The 19,500-nt window shown below is 37.5% G+C and overlaps 1 protein-coding gene across 5 annotated transcripts in view; it reads left to right on the top strand.

Moving 5' to 3' along the window:
• Positions 1-19,500, top strand: part of GRID2 (glutamate ionotropic receptor delta type subunit 2) — a 677,007-nt gene that overhangs the window by 48,963 nt on the left and 608,544 nt on the right. The window contains exon 1 of one of the 5 annotated variants that reach the window (XM_064711071.1): positions 13,091-13,204. The exons of the other annotated variants lie outside the window; for them this stretch is intronic. The gene's annotated coding sequence lies outside the window, so the exon portion shown is untranslated. Of the gene's footprint in view, positions 1-13,090; positions 13,205-19,500 lie in introns of those variants that run through there. 5 annotated transcript variants of the gene reach the window in all.

The following is a 19,500-nucleotide window of genomic DNA, read 5'->3' as shown; positions in this document are numbered from 1 at the left end:
CACAGATGTTTTGGGTGGTGTTTGTGTGCTGAACTCAACTTTTCACTTCATGTAGATTTGAGAAAGTGTTGGTAGTACTTTCCCAAACATTCTTCCTCCCTTTGAACAGAAATTAAAACAGAGACAGTAAATGCATGATTATATTGAGGAAGAATGTAAGAATAAAATATTCCATCAGGTATTTCCTGAACTGATAGCACCCATGTACAGCTCTTTGTGCATTTTAGAATTTGCCCTACATTTGAAAGTACTCTCATGCAATATTTATTGTACGTGTTTATAGTGGACTAAAGTATTTCTGTTCATATCATGCAAACAGATAACCCTGAGAGCACTGTGAAGAAAATACTTAAAGAAAAAAACATGTATGTTATAGTATATTTATTTATGTGCTTTTGTAAGCCTCGGGACTATCTTCCCATGCTTTTTACATGCACCATTTAGATCAATAATTTATGAAAACATCTAAGAGAGCATACACTCAAACTGCAGACAAAGCTGCTAATAAGAAGGGCAGTATATTTGCAAGCAGGCATTGTGCTCAACCAACAAATCTTCCTATCCTCACAGATGCCCTGCTCTTTCTGATAGGAATTAAAAATCAGCTTAATAGGAGTTAAACTGACTGGTACTTCCCCCCAGTCATCTGTTGCTATTGAATGTTTTACCAATTAGTGCTTTCCTTGTGACCACAGGACAAAATGCCGTGGCTTTGACAGCCTGTATGTGAGAAAGCAGACAAAAATTCTGAGTCTTTAGGAGAGTGCTTCCCTTCCTCTGAGAGAGATCTATTGTCAGATACAGCCTAGAAGTGAGCCTTAGAAATTCTAGTCTAAAACTACTTCAGTCATTTTGCAAGCTCTCTGTCTCACAAATAATGTCATATGCTACCAATAGTTTGAGAGAACTGAAATGTGGAAAACTTACTAAGATGATGTATTTCGGCTCAGGACAAAAGCCATTGGAGCCATTACTAAACTAAGGATATAAAATGTCACATTTAGCAGGTAGGGAGATAACTGATTAACTATGAAGAATGTCTCAGTGATTTGTAAGATTGTATCAACGAGAACATGGCATGTGGGGACTTGCAGTGCATTATATATAATTTATGTACTGAAATGTAGAAAAAGAAGTTATGTGAATGCATCTGATAGCTGCTAACTGTGAAATAACTTAGGCAAGGCTAAATGTCTGAGTAGAGAAAAATGCCTCAGAGTGCAGTTCTGGTAATCCTTGAAGAAAAGATGTTGGCCCATAATGTGAGTGCCATTATGAAATGCACAAAATTACTCTACTGCAGGAGGCAGGTTGTGCATAGAAACAACTTGTCTGGTGGGATGTTAGACTTTAGCAAGAGGTATTGTTTCACTGCACCTATACTGGATGTTATGGGGTAATAAAAATGTGATATTTTGAGGATGTCCTCTTGGAGTTGCCAGTAGAACTCTGTCCCAAGAGAAGTCTGTCTGCAAGAAATAGAAGAAGCTGATTTTATTTCAGTTTTTTTCTTTGTTGTTGTGCTTTTCTTCTTGTTGTGTGGGATTTTTTGCTGCTGTTGTTTGTTTTTTTTGTGGTTTTTTTTTTTTTTTGTGGTAATTCAGCTAGTATTTGGTGTTCTTAGCTTTACTACACCATGCTGATGTGTACCTTGTACTTTTCCTTGGAAGATCAGGGTTAAACTACTCCTATTGAAGGCAATCAGATCCTTCCTCTTGTAGGCATAATTATATGGAATAATTTGTCTTCTGCCATCTTGGGAAGCCAGAATGCAAGTCTACTACACTTTTTGATTAACTGTTAGAAAAATCTAGTTGTTCTAAGGGAATTGGGGTAGTATATTTCAAGCCATAATGTACATTTTCCTAAAAGCTAGGGTGCATCAAATCTTTCTTTCCCAAGTGTCCTAATTTGTGGTCTCAATGCAGTGGATATGCTGTCATATTTTCCTAATTTTTTTTAAAAATAGTCATGTAGGAAGAAGTGTAGTGGACTCACTTTTCTGAAATTTAGAATTCAAGGTCAAATTAATTTTCAAGTATAGCGTGGAAATAAAGTTTTATTGAAACAGGTTTTATAAAGGTGACACCTTTTGCAGTGTCCTTTTTAAACTGAAAGAATGTAAATTACATATTTCTGAGGAAATAAAAGTTATGGCCAAACTGCATTTCCTAGAATAGGAACAAAAGGATTCTCTCAGGTGGGAATTTATATTTTGCAGTACACTGTCAGAGAGTTTTGAAACTTGATACTCAGTCTCAAGTGATATTTAATATTTACTTTCGTACAGTGTTTTTTACCTACTGGGCAGGTTGGTAGAGCCTACAGAAAACGCAAAATCCAGTGCAAGTTGCTAAGACAGGTAGAATCATTCTGGGGTGGTGCAAGAAATTTATTTTCCACAGTCAGCAAAGAAAATAGACATAAAACTGGAATTGAGTGCTTTTAAGCATCTGGTGAAATGAGCTAAATTCTATATATTATTTTTACTTTTTACTTCTACTCCCCAAACGTTCCTGTGATATTTCTAAGAAATGAAGAATCAAATCATAGTCATCTAACTCTAGGTTTTGAGTATCTAACTTGTATCATTGCTCTGTTCTTTTGAACTAAGTGGGATCATATGTTTAAAACTAGTTATGTGTTTACATACTTTGTAATGGAGTGATCTTCATTTGCAAGAGCACTAAAGTCTTCTGACCTTTAAAAGCCAAAGTTCATATCATCATGTGTGTCTGTTATCTAATAGCAGAATTTACCACTGCTGCAAATGTGGGGTTTTCAAATTTACATAGGAGATCTGTCATCTGAAATTCATTTTCTATCTGTACGGGGCAGTATATGAGGAGAAAAAGGTGTCAGCAGCCCTCCTGACTTGAGTATTGCAGTTCATGAGAATTTGCCTTTCTGTGCCTGCAGCACCCAGGCTTCATGTCCCTCTTCTCTCTGGGGTGGGTTGGATAATGCCAGGTGCCCACCCAGGCACTGCCTCACTCCCTTTTCTCACCAGAGTGAGTTCTTCTCACAGGAACAGGACAAGATGAGAAAGCTCCTGGGTCAGCAAACAGGGAGATTGCTGACCTGTTGTGTCCTGAGCAGAGCAGACATGGTCTGGAGAAAATTTATTGTAGTGTTCTGCCAATTAAAAACAGAGTAGGACGATAAGAAGCAAAACCAAATCCACTTTCTCCTTTTCCCTGCCTCTCCTTGCTTCTTCCTTGGCTCAATTTTACTCCTTCATCCCCAGCTTCTCTTATCAACTGGACAGTGCCCAGCTTCTTCTGACAGGAATTTATCATCCTTTGAGGGTTCTCTTAGGTCCTTGTGAAATGCTCCTTTCTTCTAAGAATTCATGTACAGTGGAAAACAAAATCAAATCTTTTAAGAGCATGATTTGACAACAATGAAAGTGCTTTCCTAATTTTTAGAAGGGGAAGAATATAATTAAATTGTATCTCTTGGGTGTCACTGGCTTATCAGAATAATGGAATCTACAGCACAGAGGAGGGATCACCAGTGAATTGACCAAAGCAGTGATAATCATGCATGAGTGTTTGAGGTAACTAGTAAGATTTCTATGTTCAATAAATTAGATAGTTGGTGAAGCTCTACTTTTATTCTAGGGTGATGAAAAGATGGTGAAGTTTTCCTCCAACCCTTCTTGCCTGCTCAGCCTAGGAAAGACTGAGGTCAGATATTGTGTTAATGTTTATTGACAGAAAAAACCCAATCGGGGTTTTTTTACAACACTGCTTTATGGCCAGCAGATTAATAGCTGTAGTTAGATGTTGTCAGTAGGACACAAATTCTGAAACTAAATGTCTAAATGCAAGAGACTGTACTGGTTCTGGGAAAAAACCCAAAACAACCAAGTTTATATTTTGCTAACTTTACCTAGAATTATTAATGAAACAAAATTGTTATTACTTTAAGTGGCCTAACCCCTAAGTAACCAGCAGCAAGTGAAATTTTAATTGTTAGCTTTAGAAATTGACTTTTCTCCTTCCACTTAAAGCATATGTAGTGTTGACTAAAAACTATTAATATTCAATATTTTTCCTTCAAGAACTGCAGATATCAAACTAATATTATTGCTAGTATTCCAGAGTTATGGCCTGATATTTTCACTTTGGGTAGTGCTTAAGAAGGATTTATTATGAGAGATAGCAAGACTTTATCCCCAGCTTTGTACATTTGTACTTGGAATGGACAGAAGTTCCTGTAGGCAGAGTGTGGTCAGGATATTGCTTGAAATCCCAGTCTTAGGTGGAGGGGCTGAAGGGTAACAGGAATCAAGATGATACTTTGGACCAGATGCACAGGGGACAATGGAAAAGCACATGCAAAAAAGTGTTGGCAATCTAAAATGCATGTAAAGTTTTTAACCCTCTCCCATCATCATCATCAGAGACCTCAAGCATGTTTACTCCAAGACATGAGACATAACACTTCTGTTTTAATCCTGGAATTCATGGTTCATTCATTTTGTGTCTGATGGCAAAAAATAACAACTGATCCCCAACCATATTAATTTTGTTTGTGATATTGTGCAGTAGATTAATGCCTCCAATTTTTATGCTGTGCTATAAAAAAAATAATTAGTATTACTGTGCAAAATAGCCCTGTATAAGGAACCAGTTTTTGGTGATCATTATTCTCTTTGATGTAAAGCAGAATATAAATAACATAAATTTTATATGCATACACTTATGTACATATTCTATATGAATCTTTATGCTGATCAGAACTCATCAGCATTTCATGTTTAAAGTTAATATATATACTAAATGCACTTTAGTCATGTATTTCTGTTTGTATTTGCAAACATTAATGGAGGACTTGACACTTATGAGAGAATAATATCTGAAGAAATATGGTTGCTATCAGGATGACTATTACACAGCATTGACATTTTTTTCCCTTCATTTACAGAAAAAAATTGGTTAGTAGAAAAAAATTCCAGACAATTAAAGCAGTTTGTAAAAGTTGAAGGATAAATCACTAAAAGCATGTTCTGAAATTTTCTGGATGTGAGACTGTTTTCATAGTTATGAATTGATTCAAAATGTTGGAGTGTTGGAGGCTATGTTACAATATTTTGTTTCCCACTCTAGTGAACATATAAAGTTTGTGACCAAAAGTTTGAATTCTTTCTATGGCCTTTAGTCATTGCATTCTGCCTTTTTTCCCCCCCCCCCCCACTGGATGCTCTTCCCTACAATGAGGAGGTACAAACAGGTGAAACACAACAAAGCAGTTTTTGAAAGATTTTTTTGTCTGTTGAGGCAGATGTTCAGCCAGATTTTCCAGTACCTGTGACACTACTGCCAGGTAGTGCAGGCTGGCAAGTACAGGGTTTACATAAATTTACTTAAACAGTGGGATCCCTTTGGCTACAGTATCAGCAAAAATATCAAAAAAAGTGAGTATTTCCCAAGGACACAATTTCTTTATCAGAGTTTAGCTGCAGTATATAATTTCCATCACTTAGACACATGCGCTCAATATATTTAATATCCATGATGCTGTGTAGGGTTGCCCAACTTTGATATAGTGTTGTGTGGTTTTAATAGTAAAATGCTACTCTGTGCCTTCTTCTCATTCACTGGAGCTATTTGTGTATTTTTTGTTCATGAACTTTTTTACAAGGCATTGTTAGCATAATGAGGAAAAGGTCATGCATTAATAGTAGTACATTCTTTGAAATTAGTTATTTTTCACCTAGTAGGGGTGAAAAAGGAGGTTTTAGAGAAAGGTTTGGTTTTTTGCGTGGACGAAGGCAACATTGCACTGTAAGTTTAATCATACTTTACAATGTCTAAACACCAATTTCAGAGGCAAAATTACCTCAGATATTATTACAATATAATTCAATTCAGGAAGCTGATCATCTGGTTAGGAAAAAAAGTGTTAGGACTTGAGAAGGACAGAATGTACTTTAGTTGTTGAAATTCTCATAAATTAGCTGTTTCTTGCATGATGCTAGTTTTATACAGAAACTAACAGAATGAGATCTGTGATGATCATGTATTAATAATGAAGATTAAACAGATGTTCTGCAAAATGGATTTCATGTGAAATGTTAAATTTGTTTAAGGAAAGAAAACAGGGTTAGATCCTCATGTAAATCATAGCTCCACAGAGAACAGTAATATAGATGCTGAAAAATAATTCTGTATCCATGAAGGTAGTTTGGGCATACAGCAGAATAGCACTAACATCTGGTGATCAAAATGTAACATTATTTAATACAATTGAATGTATTTTTACATGATGAAATTGTGAATTATTGAGTTATTTGCCTTTTTATTCTTTTATGTGCAGTTGTCTTTACTTCTAATTAATTTTTTAGGCATGGGTGGAAAGAAGAATCAGGCAAGGTACTCCTGAAGTCGAGGCTATTTGTAATTTCAAAGTAATTGTTCAACATTTGATGCTGGCTTGTTTTCTCTCACTTATTCCCTTCTAGAATTTGCCAGACTCTACAGTTCAGATATCTCCAGTTCTCATGGTGTCACCCTTACAGATTGTGCTGACAAATCCTTTTCCTTCTGGTTCTAAAGACAGCTTGGAAGTCTTTGGTTTGGCCCCAGTTAATGAAAAGTTTAATTTTTTAATGGTACATTTAGACTGAAAATGTCTATTTCCACCTCTCTTAAGTGCCTTTTATGCTTAGATCTGGAAATGGTTTTAATCTGCATAGCTTAACATCATTGCCACTGGATTGTCCTGTAGCTGTTATCGACTCCCATTTATTAGTTGTTGGAAACAAATGCAATTCCTGTAATAACTGAATAAAGAAAGCCCTACAGCTCCTTCCAGCCTATCTCAGTATAATAATTTTGGCTGAAATACAAGATAAATTAGTGCTGATTGAATTTAATTATGGCTGTAGAAGATCCAGTCTGCAAGGGCAGAATGACTGTGCAGGGGAGCCATAGTATCACCACTGTGCCTGGCTTTATGGGGGTATTTTATGAATGGTGTATAAAACTGCAAGTATAGTCACATTAATGGAGATGGCCACGACCTGAAATAAATTTTGATTTATTGTGTTAGGTGGGAAAGTGGAAATTTTAGTAAAAGTACCCCAGTGAGTCAAAGCACTGCTTAATTGTTTCCCTGGTGGAATTCTACAGATGCACGTAGAGTGTTATTTTTGCTGTGTCCCCACTCAGCAACTGTATAGGATATGCATGAAATATATAACATTCACCTGCTTAGAGTATTAGGGAGATTGTTTCCATTGTATAATGAATGAAAAGTACTGCTTTTCATGATAGAATGTGATAGATTTTGTGCTCGTGAAGAGAAATGGTATCAATTCTGTACAAATTATTTCAGTACCGTTTATAAACTTAAATGCTTTAAACATAGTCATTTAATCATGATGGTATTACAGAAAAGGATTTTGAATGTAGCCTTCTTAAACTTGGGGGCTGGGGAGCCAATAATACATGAACTGGAGTGCATTCCTCTCTGCTCTTTTCACACAGCCTTGAATTTAGGAGTGAGATGACATTATGGCATTATGCTCTGGTTAACTGTAAACATCCCAACAGCAGAAGCAAAAGAGCAGGCTTCTGTGGTTTTGTTATGAAATACAGTATAATTGAAAGCATTATTTAAATGAAGATACTTCAGATTGTTTGTTGTCACTGAAGTCCAGATACCCAGAGAGGTTGTCTTCAGTACAGGCACAGACTTGGAAGTGGAGGAGAGTTAAAGTAGGGGGTAGAGTGTGTCTGTCAGAAGGAAAGGAGAGAAGTCAACAGATGTAACAATGAAAAAAAACAAACAAAAAAACTCTTGAGATATATCAGTGGTTAACAGTTTTAAAAGTAGGCTTTAACTAGATGCACTTGAGACCTTCTGTATGGCTTTGAGAAAAATTCTCAGGCTAAACCAGTGGAATCACACGCCCACACTGCCACCCACAAGGTTTATTTTTAGCTTGCTTCTCTGTCACCTTCTCTGTATCTTGGATAGTATGCATTAAACTTTCCCCTATTGTACTGGAGATTTCTTCAAACCTTGCAACTCTGTATCGTGTTTTAGTGTTGTGTGTTTTTTACTTATGTTTTTGGTAAATAGAATTTAACAAATGTTTCCTGTCTGTACAAGCCCCTCAGTTGTTATGAAACATGCACAGTAAGTAACTGTATTTCCCCAGGTGTATTCCCTTTAGACTGAGATCCATATATTTACGATTGCTTTTTTGTGATCTCGTCACAATTGTTTGGTTCCCCAGTGGTTGCAGGATTAGAGAGTAAATTTAAATGCCACTTCAAATAAGCAGTTGTTTATCATCCCATTAGTTTATGTGCATTGCCTTTTTCTTTTCTTGAAGAACAAGAGCAATTCTATATAAACAGAACATTAGAATCCCGGTGGAAGAATGACTTGGATTCTGGTGGACTGAATCATTTTAAGTGCATAGATCAGCAATAGGGCTGTGGTATTTTATGCCAGGAGAGTCCTGTCAGTGGAATCTGTCTAAGCAAAGATGTATGTTAATTTGTAAGTAGCTGCAAACTTTTTTACAGAAGCTGTCTCTTTGTAACTTTTATCTGCAAACAGTATTGTCTCCTTGAAGCACCAGAATAGTACTGATCTTATGGGCTATATAATGTGTTGAGGTAAAGAAGATGCTTTGTATGGATTGAATTCTGTGATCATCAGACGAGCTGATAATTTCAGTTTTCTTGTTATTGTGGTTCTTCTTCCCCAAAATAAACAAATAGATTAGCTCAAATGAAATAGGGTATCATTCATAGCCATTCCAAAAGTGCACAGAGGAAATACATTCTATGTGATGATACATATTTTCAGGGACAGGCTGCTCTCTACCAGCGCTGCATTAAAAGGCAGTTGTGGCCAGCTGTGCTGTTTGTGACCCATTTGTGTTACAAATCATTGGTGAGCTGCACTCTCACTCTTAGATCTGCAGTAAAATTCCCCTTCCTGATGGCTGCCTGAGCCCTGGCTGCCCATCCATAGAGAAGCTCTTGTAAGCGTTCTGTCCCACCCTATACAATTAACAGGCAGTGTTAAACCCTTTGGCTCTTTAACAGAGAATGCCTATGTCTACACTCCCTTAGCAAAGGCACTGCTAAACAAACCACACTGTCCTCATCCTCAAAATGTTATGAATTGCCCCGGATCACGAGTAACTGCATTGTGCATCCGAGCACGCCTTGAGTTCTTTGGGAGTACTGTAATTGGATTAGCAAAACTCAGGCTTGATTAATTAATCACTGTAATCAGGTTACTAAACAATTCACCATCATTTTGATAACTCGGCTCTGAGGGAATGACTAATGGCTTCTTAGGAAGGATTATTTAAAGAACAGCTGACCCTGCTTTGGGCAGGAGATTGGAGCAGGTGACCTGCTGAGATCCCTTTGAACTTGAATTATTCTATGATTTTATGAAAAATTCTTAGCAGAGCAGATCTTCACATGGCATGGTTGAGAAGACTTCCATAGAAACAACAAGCCCAGGTCATTTCACACTTACCCTGAATTTTTTATGCCACTAATGACTTTTTAATTTTTTTTTAACAAGCAACTTTTCATTGTCATACTGCTAAACATGCCTTTCACTTAATCTTAATTTATCCTATAAATATTAGTTGTTTTTCAAGATTCTTTGTAATATTGCAAAGTACCATAGACTCCAGTTATAATAAGCTTGGAAGACAATTCAGGAGTTTTAAACTTCAGCTCCAGCTATAATCAGTTAACTACACTCAACACACATCATACTGATTTTCTCTGCATCACGATATGCGTGCTGCTCACCTCATTTTGTGCAAATAAACATATTTATTCAAAATTAGATGTGTATTCATTAAAAAAAAAATGAGTTTATGCCTCAGACAGAGCAACTGTTTCAAATGTGAAAATTACATAACTCTGTCACACACTGTGACATTCAGTGTAGTACTTCATGATGTGCAACATTGGCATACATGAAAGCTCTTGGAAAAAAACGTGCAGGAGAAGAGCAATGACATACTCCTTAGATTCTGCTTGTGCTAGTTTTGTATTTTCTGTCTCAAAATATTTCAGGCCTAAAAATATTTTGATGTTTGAAACACACAATGTGTCACAAGAACAGCCTAAGGAAGAAGATTCAAAGGCAAAGACAGAAGGATCATTCTTTGTTTGTCCTTTGTATTTATCAGCATCTTTGCCTTGTTCTGTCTGCCAGCACGTTATGGGTAAAATAGAGTCAAGGTGAAATGAAGTTTTTGTGAGGCCAGCTGTCATCCAAACCAGGATCATCTTCTGTAAATTATTATGAGACTTAGATATCCTATTGTAATACCTTGTCAGGAGCAGCTGAGCTATCCAAATGGCTTTTATGTTACTGTCTAACAGCTCACAGTTCAACCTTAATTTTTGACCCTTTGAGTCTGAAAAAGCTAAAGTTTACTGACTGTGGGAAATGCATCAGGGATTTCCTAGTCTGGTAGTAATTTGTTAACTTGATTCTTAATGAAATTTACTTTCAGCTGTTACTTTCATCTTTGAATCCACGCTATGGCTGACTCCCAGAGCAGATGCAGAGTTGCCTTTGTCCTCATCCGTTCTACAGCACAGTGAGAACTGCAGAGTTTTTCCCCAAGGGATGTGCACATCCCTTTATCATATTGTTTATTCCCAGACATCTTGAAGTGGGTTTTTTGTTTGGTTTTGTGCAGAGTAACTGACATGAAGCAAGTCTGTGTTGCAGTCCAATAAAGTTTTGGTGTTGAAGCAAGAGGGCAAGGGCAGGTGTTACCTGCTGTTAACGTCGGGTTATTAAAATTATTAGAGAGATGTCTCTGCCCAAATTAAGGAGCAGGCACAACCATATGCTGAAGTCAATAGTATGGATTTTTATTTAACAGCCAGTGTGAGGGAGAGCTAGAAAGAAATAGGAAAAGAGAGGAGGAGAGAGAGAAGAGTGCGACAGAGAAATTAAGTAGAGAAAATATCACCACTCTGTGGATCCTGATGGCATTTTTCTGGTCCTCTTCTTCTGGTCTTCTCAGTGCTGAGGACCTCATTCTCTCCAAGCTACAATCTGGAGCCAGTGAAGGAAGTTGAGAAAACACAGAGCCTGCTGGGTTTCATGTTCACTCAGGTTCAGGTGGGAATGCCCAGGTACCTCCCCGCGGCAGGGAGTGTTACGCTGGATGATGGAACACTTCTCATCTCCTGCTGTGGAAGAGCCTCAGTCCCTGAAGTCTCTGGTGCCAGGAGTGTGGCTGCCAGACTGGCTCCTGGGTGGTCAGACAGAAAAGGCTCCTTCACACCACCTGTGCGTGAAGGGGGTCAAATGAGGTGGAATCTTTCTCATCCTGCATGTGGGAAATAGAGTCTGAAGCAAAACTGCCTGAGAGCAAGGCGGTTGACTTGTTTGTAAAAATTAGTTTGTGAGTGCAAGTAATCAGACAGCCATGACTCAGGAGAACTCAGATTTTCAGTCATGATTTAAAATCTGAGCTTCCTAATATACTGAAACCCCAATGAGATTCCCAAGCTCAGCTAGATGTGTCTTGAAAATTTAAATGGGTAAATGTGTAGGAGAGAAATAGATGGTCTTTTCTACCCAGTGTAAAAAAAAATCTAAAAAATTAGGTTCTTTTCTGAAGATGTTAGAGAAGAGAAAGTAATAGGACATTTTCTTATTTCCATTTGCCAATACAGCACATAGAGTAGGAGAAAAAAACTTGGGAATGGGAAGAAAAAGTGACAGTACGTTTTTCTTCCCATATAAAGCCTGAAGAGTATTTTTCTGTCACACCTTATTATATAAAAAGTTAAACATGACCCTTTTTTCCTGATTTGTCCTTAAAAAACCACACAATGCAAACAATGAGATTAGCTTCTACTAAGGAAAACTTAGATTTTAATAGCTTACTTAAAACACTGTATTACTCTTTAAATATCCTCTTGCTATTTAAAAGAAAATACAGTGTCACTGGAAGCATTGCCTTGTGCTTTTCTCACAGCATCTCTAAAAATCCTACTGCTTTAATCAATTCTATTTCACTAACTTTTTTATAGTACATTGTTGGGTCTTGCTGCTTAGAAACATCTGAGGAGAAAAAACATTTAAAAATAGTAGAAATAATGCTTTTGGATGTTTCCTGTCCTCTTGCTTACTAAAGCTAAAAGCAGTGTGAGAATATGTGGTACTCTTGAAAGACGGGGATTTCTGTTTTTTGGTTTTTTCATTTTCTTCTTCAGTTTTGTTTGGTTTTTAGTAGTTAATAAAGACTATTTAGTAGTAATAGAAAATGGTCTCACCTTAATGAAATAAATGAAATATACTCTACAGGAGTTACACATCTTTTCCTGTAATAGCATTTTTCTTAGTTCTAAATATTGTTTCATATATCATATTTGTTGTCATTTAAGTCTTGGAAAGTTAACTTGTACATTTATTTCTATGGTGAAAGTGCTGAGACATAAAGAGATATATATCTCCTAGATGTTTTCTGGTCTGTGAGAGGATGGGAAAGAAGTAGAAATGTGGAAAACATAATTTACATTGTACATAGAAGTATGCATTTTTTAAAGTGTTTATATTCCCTTCCTAGGGAATTAATTATGTCTGTCCCATTGAGAACGCTCGTCAACTTAAAGCTCTTTAAGTTTTATAGTCAAGTAATTAACAAGAGACTCGGATGCTGTCATCTCTGTTAACACTTTTCTGATGGATGTTACTTAGTGTAAAACCACCTTGTGCCACTCCTCCCTGTTCACTGCTGCAGGGATTTGCCCACCTTGCAGTCAAAGCCAGGAGCACAGCTGGCTCCTCAAACAGCAGAGCAGTATTTGTGGCGATGTGGACTTTGTTCATAACTGGTAACATCACAGCAGCTGGGCTCCACCTTCCCTGAGGGATGGCAGGTGGAAGAAAGGGCTCTCTGAGAGTCCCTCTGTGCTCTGACTTACTTCAGGAGCAAGAACTCGTTTACAACGTGGGTACAGCTGTGTCAAGGGGAGGTGATGGAAGCACCTCAGCTAATGGCTCACACCTGGCTTTGATCAGGGGGAAGGAGCCTTTGGGATAAAGTTTGGGGAGTTTTTGTGATGACTCCTCAGTGAGGACTCAGCTTTTGCTGGTGTAGAAGGGAGGAAGGAGGTAATGTGGATCCTTCTCTGAGTCAGCTCACCTCTGGGAGTGTTGTCACAACTTATTTATGGTGAGTTTTATTCCCAGATGCTATTTATTTCAGTGTCTGAGGGATGTGTTCTTTGGTGAATGCTGCAAATGGACCCAAGTCTTGGGGACAAAAAGAAAGCAGTTGGTTTTTCTTCTAAGCCTTTGTTCAGCATCTAACCCCATTTTTTCCCTATTAGAAGACTTTATGCTATCCACATTGAGTACATGTAAGTAAAAATGGGAGCTACCACTACCAAAAGTGCTGTTGTATTAGCATGTATCAAGCAGGTGCTTGACACCATTGTACATGTTTAGGGGAGTTATTTGGGTCGCTCCAAAGTGTTTCTTTAAATGAGTTGTTGATATGCAGCTTACTGACCTATTTGTTTTAAGATGTGAACTTAGTTCCTGGATAGATTTAACATAGTTTCATCCTTAGTTGTATTGTTATTTATGAAGACAAAATAAGTCCTAGTGGAACAGGAGCTGTTGATTTATGCCAAGGCTATGTAAAGCACTCCAGCCATTGCTCCATAATCTGTGTGACTAAAATACTCTTTTGATGGAATCTGAACGCTTTGTGAATGGCACAAGTGGCGTTTAAGAGTGTGGAGGTGCTTTCACAAAAGATATATTTGCCCTTGGCAATTTGAAATGGTATTTAAGCCAAGCATTTTTGGTTTTTCCTGCTATTATTTCCTTTGCCTTCTCTGCCTCTGCCAGAAACATTGTTTAGATGCCAAATCTGCCATTTGTGCCCATCCTCTGACTGTATAATTTACCTCAGCAGTATAATTAAAATCACTACCTAGATTACAGCTGAATTAAGTTCTTACCCAAGGCTCTTTGTGTCAGTCTGGCTTTTTATCTCTCCCTTTTTTTTTCTTTTTAAGTGCCCTCAAAAGAGGTCTCTTTTGTTTTGGTCTAGGTATTCAAATTGAGTCCACGAACTTGGACTGCATTTTTGTATTTTCCAAGAATTTTTAAAGTTCAGAATGACTTCTTCGTTACCCTTTATATAAACCACAGCTACCTAAATGAGTCAGTTTGGTACTATCTTCAATCCCAGGTTAGTTGTATTATCCAGACTTGGTCTTATGACTTGCACAGGCAAGTAGGGCGATGCTAGGAAAGTGCTTTGGAGTTAAACCAGTGCCCTTTTGGTCTAACTTTTCTGTTTTGTTTTGTGGTGATGAGCCCCTAGTACACTAGGTGATACTTTTAAATCATGTGTGAAAATGCTGCCTTTTTTCTTACAGGGTATTTGAAAAGCCAAGTACCAAATACCTGTTCCCAGAGCTGTTCAATGAGAGTAATGTCTCAGCTTAATGAGACATTTTAGTTGCAAGAATTGTTGGCCTGAAATTCAGTTCTGTTTTCCTGCAACATGTCCTCAGAAAACTCTTGGCTCAAAACTGCAGTTTTATATGCAAAATTTGCAAAATCAAGAAATTTGCCGACAGAGATCCAGTTGGATTAAGAACAGAGTTAAACTAAATTAATATGCAGTGAGGTTGATTTTACTTGATGATACCTTGCATGTAGCATCTATTGTCTTATAAGAATGAAAAATCTGTTCTAGCTGGGACTTTGAAATACCTTTTTCAGAACTAAATTGTAGTTTTGCCTATATTTGCTTCAGTCTCTTGGGTTTTTTTTTGTTAACATATCTTTATCTTTTGTTCTTTTCATTGCTCTGTGCAGATGAAAGTCACAATTACATCTATCAGGTTTTTATTAGCATGACTTTTCTGTTTAATCAATGCGATTTTGCTTTTGGTAATGATGCTGAGCTTTTGATTGCCTTTTGATAAAGCTTACTGGAAATCAGTTTGCTTCATTTCTTCCCAGCAGAAGACCAGGAAATAAATACTGTGCTAAAAAAGCAAAAAGATAGTTCTCACAGTCACTGCAAGAGGTCTTTGCTCTTTGGGGAAAATTTACTCTGAGTAGAGCCCCAGCTTAGAAAATAAGAGGTCCTAACTAATATATAAGCAAGCTCATTGTTCTGGAATGAAAGGGAGACTTTTGGTCTCATTTTTACCTCTTTTTGCATCTAATTCAGTAGTGTTTTAGCAACTAGATAATTGTAAGGGCATGAGCAGCCCAATTGATTTTTAATCAAAGCCTTGAACTATAGGGCAATGAGCTTGGCCTTTTATTTCTTTTGAGGAAAGGAACATTGGTGTTTGGGCCAGCAAAAGAATTATATTTATTTTCTAAGGAATTCTGAGCATATCTATTTATTCCAGGAGAATATTGATGAGAATTACATTTGATGCTTTGGAGCAGGAGTTGCTACCAGAGAGTAATTTTTGGTGTTAGAAATGGTAACATGTTGTGGAAGTGATTCAGGGAATAATGATTGTTAGTATGCATTTACTTAATTCCTTTTCACCAAGCCAACTCAATGCTATCATGACATCTCTTAGCTACCACACTTCAGTCTCCTTTTAATGCAAGGTTTATGCCAGGTAAATGCCATCTTTTGATTTCTGATGTGATAGTTTTCAGCAAGTGTCTGAAAGGATGTGTTTGAGTTTTAGGTTTCTTTGGAGGTGTTTTATTGTAGTTTTGTATGTTTGTTTTGGTGGGGTATTTTTTTCCCCCTTTGGGATGTGGTGATCCCTTGGATGATTTCTTAAAAAATAAGACTTCTAGGAGAGCAGGAATAAGGAGTGTATTTGAAGTCAATAAGAATATCACGTCATGTAAGGCAGTACATTTGTGTATTGGTGGAGGGGTATGTTCTGTGCTTTGCTGCAGGCAAGCCAGCGTCAGGACAAGGCATTCAGTTATACTTCTGTGAACTATACTGTTTTGGTGATGAATTACTGGCTGCATAAGGAATATTTTTTCTTTGTTTGCCGTTGTGGGAATTCATGTATATCTAATGTATAACTAACCTTAAAGCATGCTCAAAAAAGCCCCATGCCAAATTATTTTTGTATGTTTCAGGCATAACTCATGTCAATGATAATTAAAGTTTGAGAGCAACCTTAGTTTTTTTGCACCTGAAAAATGAGGGTTATGTTGTCTTCTTGCAGAATATCCATATATGTGCTCTGGGCAATTCTTGAATGTAGTGTTTGCTTCTGTAGTATAGCAAGCAGCTCTAGGAAAATCACTGCTCTAGCAGCTGGAGCTAAATGTTCAGCTAAATGCTTTTACATAAAATGAGCATTTCAAAATTTGCTTCCTGTCTTGTCATTCCTGTGATCCTTCCTGTGTCCCATAAGAAATAAATGACACAGTTTGGGGTGAAATAACTATTTAAATGAATTGTTTTTCTTTAGAATAAGTGCTGTTTTATTGGACTTTCAAGTAGGAGATATATTGGTGTGTTAGCCTGTTTATTTCCTGAGAGTGACAAGCCATGAAGCCATGTGAGAGTTAGCAGGTTATTTAAACCACTGCTTGTATTTGCTGATGATTCAGATGTTTCTGTTCTTCATACAACATTAATGGTGCTTTTTGCTAAATTGCCTCTCCAAACTAAATAATGCTAGAGAAATGAGCAACTTTCTTCTCCTAATTTGATGATACCATAGTCAAATACATTAGTCCTCAAATCAGTTGTTCAGACATTTGAAAAGGCAGCTTCATTAGCAGTACAAGGGTTATATAAATAATCACACAGAAATTATTTTCTTGCTGTTCTATCTAAGGAGTTTCTTTGTGTTTATGACTTAGAGTTGCAGAGTCACTCAGGCTGGAAGAGATCTCAGGAGGTATTTAGCCTGCTCAAGGCAGAGCCAGCATTAAGACCATTGCTGTGTGAAGCTGTAAAGTCTCTGAGGATGGAGATTCCACAACCTCTCTGGATTCTGAAGTCTGGTTATCCTCATGGTGAAACCTTCCCTGCCCACTCCCCTTCATCCAGTTGCAAGCACCTATTTATGGAAGGATGGGTGTGTCTCAACCTTCCACTATACACCATCATGCATAACCTGGCTCTGTTTTCTCAGCCATCTCCTGTAGTACTGGGGCTCTGCTGCTAAGCCCCCTGGAGCCTTCTTTTCTTCAAGGCTGAACAAATCCCATATTCTCAAATCCTGCTTCCTCCACCCTCTGACCATCTTGGATGCCTTCCAGTGGATTCACTTGAGTTCCCTGCAGTTTTTCCTGTCACAGCCCACTAGGCTATTTGCCTTGATTTATTCGGAGTCCCATGCTGGCTCATCTTTAGCCAAGCATCCGCAAGAGCCCCTCTATCCTTGTCCACAGAGCTCCTAACCAGTGCTCCAGGCCTAGTGGTACTGGTGGAAAGGGTCAGTCCCTGAAGGGCTTGATTAAGCATTGCTGAATTGTGGGGCTCCTCATGCTGTATTTATCTAGGTAACAATAGTAGATTGTTTAATTAATTTGTACTTTGTGGTACAGTCTCTTGCTATCCAATTTCACAAAAGAAAAACACCATAATAAGGTGGACTAGAAGACTTAAGTTGTTATGCAATTCTTTGTCTGCTTGGGACAGGATTACAATGCTATTGTATGATGGTGCTGAGATATACCACACATACACTTTATTTAAATTTCTTACAGTATTATGTATTAAGTGTAAAAGTATTTGTATTTTTTTTACAAAATTAAATTTATTAAGTATTATCACTAGGAGGAGAGAGAAAAGCATCTTAACACTTAAGACATTCACTTGCAAATTGAGTGGCTTGTACCTTGTCACAGATTCCTTTATCTACCTTTAACAAAGATTCTGCTTATATTCCTCAGTTTAATTTTTTTCTTTCTTCCCATCAAGCTGCCAGGGCATGACATTTCTCCTGCCGCTTCTAATCAACAAATAGTTGAGCTATGGAATCTTCTTGCTTTGTAACTTATCAGACTGTGGAGCCTTGATTCCAGATTTGATATTTATTAAATTGGCTTGCATGTTGAGGTATAAGGTAACACAGAAAAATAAGTAATGGCCTTGACTGAGATGAAAGAACACACCCTTATTCAAGTGAAGGCTATAATGATATAGAAAAGCAAGAGAAAAATGAGCAGTTTCTTTTTCTAGTTGGCATTGTGGGACACTATTAAGCAACATGTGGAAAATGTAATAGTCACTGTCAATAAAAATTTCTCTTTTTGTAGAGCCTTGTGCTCTTTCATGGTGAGTGCCATTTTAAATCAGGTTCTACATATTACAGTTTTACTCAAATTTCCACTTGATCGCAGTAATCATTAGCATAACCAATTGATTTTTGTTCCATTTCTGAGAATGTTGGAGGTGGTTTTTAATAGCTGTTTTGATGACTATCTCTTGAAGTGCTAGATTTTGGCACAGAAACGTGACCAGGTTTCCTTGCACACTTGGAAATCTTAGTGCTTCTGTGTTTTACCCATCTTTTTCTTCATTCCTTTTGTCGTTATTGGAGACAGCACAAACATGGAACAATGTACTTGGGATGGATTCTGTCTATTGTTAGACTTCAAGTTGCTGATCTACCTTGCAAATCGTGACCCATGAGTCCTGTTTATTCACCTTTTAGTGGTGGCAAAGGTTGTAACAATATCCATTCAGGAAAGATCAGTTCACGCAGAACTTGAGTCAGGCATTAGCTCCCTTCAGCTCCAGGGTTGAGCTTTTCAGCCTGGAGTTCCTCTGTGGGACAGGAGGAGGATGCTGTGAAAGGAAGATCCATCAGCATGTTTGAGACTATTCAAAAGGACCAGAGGGGGGAAAAAGAGGGCGAGTATGCGAGGAAGACTGAACTGAGGGGGTGTTTTTTAGACAGCAGGGTCTAAGTGTTCCACATAAGTGGCAATATCATCCTGCAGGCATCAATGCTTGCGGAACTGCTCACTGCTAATATGTACAACTCTCTGAAGGTGGAAGAGAGTCACTCAGAAAATGAGTGCAACTCTTTTTGAAAGAGAAAATCTTATCTATAATGGCTGTAGTGCTTGGTTTTCTTACTGTATCCTGATTTCTGATTATTTGTTCCTGTATGATCTAAAATTATTTGGTTTTTTTTATTTTATAGGGTAATTTTATTTTTAAACACACTCAGTAGGGGAAGGGATGTTTTCAGAGGGACTTGTAAAAGATTATGGCTTGAATCAATTTTGAGGTCAGTAGTTAATTCAGAAGCCTTAGAAGGATCTCACAATTGCCATCACCTACCTGTACGCTAGTATATCTAAATTGACTTTGGTTTACTGGGTAGTCTTTTTCTGAGAGCTGTAAAGTGTTGAGTAAGTGAGGAGGCTGTGTTGCTCACTCTCCCAACACTGTATTGATTCAGCAGTATTTCCCTATTTATACAGTGGGCAATTTCAGTTCATTATCCATAACAAGCTTGTGTTTATGCTCTTCCTAGTTAGATATTT

The sequence above is a fragment of the Zonotrichia leucophrys genome, chromosome 4 (assembly GCF_028769735.1).
Source record: "Zonotrichia leucophrys gambelii isolate GWCS_2022_RI chromosome 4, RI_Zleu_2.0, whole genome shotgun sequence".
In the NCBI taxonomy this organism is placed as follows: Eukaryota; Metazoa; Chordata; class Aves; order Passeriformes; family Passerellidae; genus Zonotrichia; species Zonotrichia leucophrys.
This window is presented reverse-complemented; position numbering and strand designations above follow the sequence as displayed.